Consider the following 4775-nt stretch of genomic DNA (forward strand, 5'->3'; position numbering starts at 1 on the left):
TGCAACCGGACCTAAGTCAGTTAGGTTAGGTTAAACACGTGCTCGGCCGTTTCTGTGACATTTCGTCGACAGCAGAGGATGAGCTAACGTTTTAGCAGCCTCGAGTTTCAAGAACATGGTGCGGAATTTTCTACGATCATCGTACCAACACCGTCGTTGACGATGACAATGGAAATGGTACATCGGTAAGGTACATCTCAATGCTGATTTCTTTGATGTTGTTCCTCATAGTCATCATCGTCCTGTTGCGTACATCAGCAATCAAGGTGATTCGCGTCGTGAATTTCTCATTACGCATACTACATGTCCTATTATATACGCGAATGTCATTAGTTTTTGTTTTCCATGATATTTATCGTGATCGTTGCTTGCCGTGTTTACATGCATGTTTACTTTTCATATACAGTGACAGTAATCGGTCTGATGTTTTGATTAAGTATCTGTCATTTCGTCTGATTCGATTTTTGATATTGGAATGAATAGTAATGATAATAGAATGATAAGGAGCACTGTGTGATATAAAGTTGATATTAGAAAGAAAATAATCTTACATTTGTTTGTTAAATCAACATCATTCGATTTACTTCTACATTTCATTATTTATATATATTTAACGTTTTTCTCGGTTATTGTGATACGTGTTTTTCTCAGTGTCAGAAATTAAATATTTATTTTATAATACTAGTTTTACATATAATTTAAATATTTCTAGAAAAATGAATAAAGAGATTACTCAAAAAATGTAAAATATATTTTCGTCATTTATATATTATTATTTTGAATTATTTTGGCTCAAAATCCTATTTAAAAAATGTCTTTTAGGTGTAGGTGAGCATGGAAAGAAAAGGGAAAAGAAAGGAAGTGATAATAGTGAGGACTGTGTGATAAAAACAAAAAGGCTTTAGAAAATACAGGAAAGAATGATGGCAATGGTAAAGGCAAGTCGGTTTCTCAGTATCACTTTGATTGCGCCATCATGTTATCTCCAGAACTTGCTACAGTTGTTGGCGCAGAACAGATGTCTCAATATGAAGTCTTGGAGAAAATATAGATTATCATTAAAGAAAGAAATCTTTATGTAAGTATCATTATTTGTGATCACTTATTTAAAACTTTTATACTTGTTATAATTTTTATTTTACCAATTTGGTTGTAATTAGAGCTCATGTATTATATATGTATATATATGTATATATATATATATATATATACATATATACATACATATATACACATATATAATATTTACAAATTACTAATGAATTGATTGGGATTTGATAGGATCCTGAGGATGAATAATCATAATTTGCGATGAAGGATTAATGAAGGTAATTGACATAAAGCACTTTAGAACACTTTAGAACTTTTGGTATGATAAAATACAAAATCATTTTGTAGATTAAATTATATTTCAATACCGATCTCTGACAAGTTATATACATATATAACATATTCCAAGCATACGTGCATCTCTCCATCTTTCTCACAATACATATTATATATATATATATATATATATATATATATATATATATGTATTGTGAGAAAGATTTGTGTACATGAAACACAAACGTATATCTTGCAACTTAAGACTTTAGACCATGTTTACACTATTCCGACGTATTCTGCCGCCCATCGTAATTGTTTTCCATTAATTATTACAATACTATACGTTGATCCCAAGTATTATAGATATGACTTCCAACAAATGTTAGGTATAATGTTTTGATAATGTATAACAAGTATAATTGCCAGTGTTTTCCGATGACTCCACCTAACATTGGGACAATTATTACTGTAGATGTTCAGATGATTTCGAAATGTGAATGATATTACAGTGGTAAATAATCAATAAGCTGGTTTTAAGTCATCTAATTCAACATAAATGTTATATCATTTATATGATTAATGACAATATCTTATTCCAAACCCGGTAACACGACGAACCATTATAATATTGACATTTAAAGTAACTAAAAACATTTAAATTTAAAAGTAATTTTTTTGAAAAATTTTATTTTTTATTTTAATCGACACATTTATCACATTGGTGGTGGCAGTTTTCAACATATTTGAGATACGGATTAGAGAAATTTCTTTTTTAGTCTTTTTTGTATTATATCGATTATCTGTTGAATTGTTTTTCAATATACAAATATCGCACGACTTTTGTTATCATTTTGTTCTTTTTAAGAAGAAATGCTTTTCAAAAATATTGGATGTAATAGAATGACAGCTTTTATTCTCAACGTTTTTGAAAAAGTGTGTGTTTTAAAGAAATGTAGAAAAATAAGGAGAGAAGCTTTGCGGGAAATCATCCTCTTCTGTATAATAGCTACAGCATCTGAAAATGTAAGCAAAGTGTATTAATTGTATTGTGTATATAATAATAACGTGTATAATAATTGTAATATAAGTTTCTTAGTTGGTGTAAAAATTACAAATTTAACATTTAAGATTTAATGGTAAAACAATATATTAATTGTAAAGCACAATATCATAATAATAAAATAATATTAATATTTCAGATATATTAATATTCATTTAGAATGATATATTAATATTCATTTAGAATGAATGTAATCGCACATATGATTATTTTTCATACTATAAATATGTGCTTCTATTAAAATATATTTTTGTTCTGTTACTTTATTAATGCGTATCACATGTGAGTATTATTCCTTGATGAAACATTTATTTATATGTACACAACATCATCTAATTATCTAAGAAATTGACTAAAATTTTATGTGTTCAACTTTCAAAAACGATATAACATTTGATTTTCATCCTGCCTATCTGGCAAACCAGATGTGAACGTTTTGAGATTCTTTGTGTTTGTATAGTTATCTCTTCTAGTTTGAACTTCCTTATCTTGAGGCGGAATATCTTATGCATAAATACCATATCGAAAAAGCGAGTTGAACATCTGTACTATGAGTAATGCATCGATTTATGTTTGCCTGAGAAATTATCACATATGAAGTAAAATGATAATATTTCTCATATACAAAACAAAATACTTGAAAAAAAAACACAAGACAAGGTATATACTACGTAATACACTATTGCAATATATTATGAAACTTTATAAAAATAATTTATCGAAAAATATTAAAAGTTGTATATACGAATTAATTAAAATATGAAATATTACTATAAAATTATTATTTTTAAAGCCGAAAATATATAGTTGAAACATATAGTTGGAACATTAAAATATATTTCATGGATTAAATAATCGTATTTCGTAATGTTAATGAAAATTTCATTAATCATTATGTTTTTTGTTTTAATTTTCAAACGTTGGAAGTTCATCAAGGAATGTTGGAATCTTCATCAATATGAAATGGAAGTGAATGTTCTGAATGTCGTGAATCTTCTGATTATGATGAACATTTAAGTGCAATTCTTTCTCCGTCAATCCTGTGAAAAATAAATATTTTTTATATCTCAAATATGAATACATAAAAAATTGCGATCACCAACTTACTCTTCTTGACTTTGATTTCAATTTCTTCATATAATTGGAACAGATGGATATATTCCACATGATTGCGAACAAAATTGAGCGCCTCATAAACATATCTATTAAGAATCGGTGAAAAACCTATAGATTACTTTTATTTATAAATAAAAATACTTGTCGAGATTTTCTCCAAATTTAACAGCTGCTTCGGGCGATTTAAAAGCGTAAAATTTTTCTTGTTATTTTGCCATTCGGATTTCCGGAAATATTTAACTGTTTGGAAATATTTTATTGATATAAGGAAAGCAATATAAAATTATTTTCAGAAGCAATAATTGTAATTATTGTTTATATGCTGCTTTAACAAGTGTATTTCAGAGTAATATTCTTTTTACTATTAGAAGAACCAAGCCAATTCCTCAGTTACTGGTATTTCTTTCACTTGACATTTATTTACGATTATTTTTGTTAATTCTTTTCACTTTCTCTATCGTAGGTAGCAGATAACATTCCTCCTTTAGCTGATTTAAGAAGTATCACTTTCTATAGAGTTGTGGATTTAAATAAAACACACTATCCATCTATAAAGTTTGATCAATACTTGCATCGGAAGTATTTATTATCGCCATATCTGCAGATTTCTTTCTACCTCTTTAAATATTATTGTAGAACTGAAGAGATTATATTGCTTATAAATAACTTTATGCAATAAATAACATTAAAAAATATATAAACGCATTATGAAAGAAATAATTTGCGATAATATATTGATTAATATATTTCTTATTTATTTCATACACCAAAATGTATATACAAGTAGAAAATTTCTCGATATGGAAATATAAATTTATAATTAATATATTTATTCCTTGCTTTGAAATATATGTGTAAACAAAAATTTATAGAGCATGGATATTTATAATTAATATATTTATTACTCATTTCCAATTACAAAAAATATTTACATTTTATATTTAATATGTGATTTTAGAGATAAATAATAGAGATAAATAATATTTTAGAGATAATTTAAGAAATAAAAATGCTATTTTTTAATAAAAATATTTTTTCAAATAATTAAAAATATCGTAGTGGCTAAAGAATGAAGGTTTTCAAAATCTTTCGATGCGTGAGCTTTGAAAAAAATCTCTTCTGGAGTCAAACGTCACAAAAATCACACCTTGTGGGCGATCGATTGATCGCGGACGTATTTGAATTCGAGCGCTCTCGCGATCGTGCGCGCTCGAGCGTTTCCGCGGCGCCTCGGGTCGGCGACGCGTCGACGGCGGGAGTGGGGGTCGCG

The 4775-nt window shown here is 27.7% G+C and overlaps 1 long non-coding RNA gene across 4 annotated transcripts; it reads left to right on the plus strand.

Moving 5' to 3' along the window:
* LOC109610317 lies at positions 1 to 3782 on the plus strand. 4 transcript variants are annotated; one of them, XR_003122969.1, is made up of 7 exons: positions 1 to 190; positions 823 to 1078; positions 1282 to 1328; positions 2198 to 2352; positions 2529 to 2671; positions 2850 to 3049; positions 3317 to 3782. It is a non-coding gene; the product is annotated as an uncharacterized LOC109610317 (long non-coding RNA). The 4 variants fall into 4 exon arrangements; XR_003122968.1 differs by having other exon boundaries at positions 2863 to 3049; XR_003122966.1 differs by lacking the exons at positions 2198 to 2352; positions 2529 to 2671; positions 2850 to 3049; positions 3317 to 3782 and having other exon boundaries at positions 1282 to 2188.
* The last annotated feature ends 993 nt before the right edge of the window (positions 3783 to 4775 follow it).

Source organism: Camponotus floridanus, unplaced genomic scaffold (assembly GCF_003227725.1).
Source record: "Camponotus floridanus strain SB8 unplaced genomic scaffold, Cflo_v7.5 scaffold29, whole genome shotgun sequence".
Classification (NCBI taxonomy): Eukaryota; Metazoa; Arthropoda; class Insecta; order Hymenoptera; family Formicidae; genus Camponotus; species Camponotus floridanus.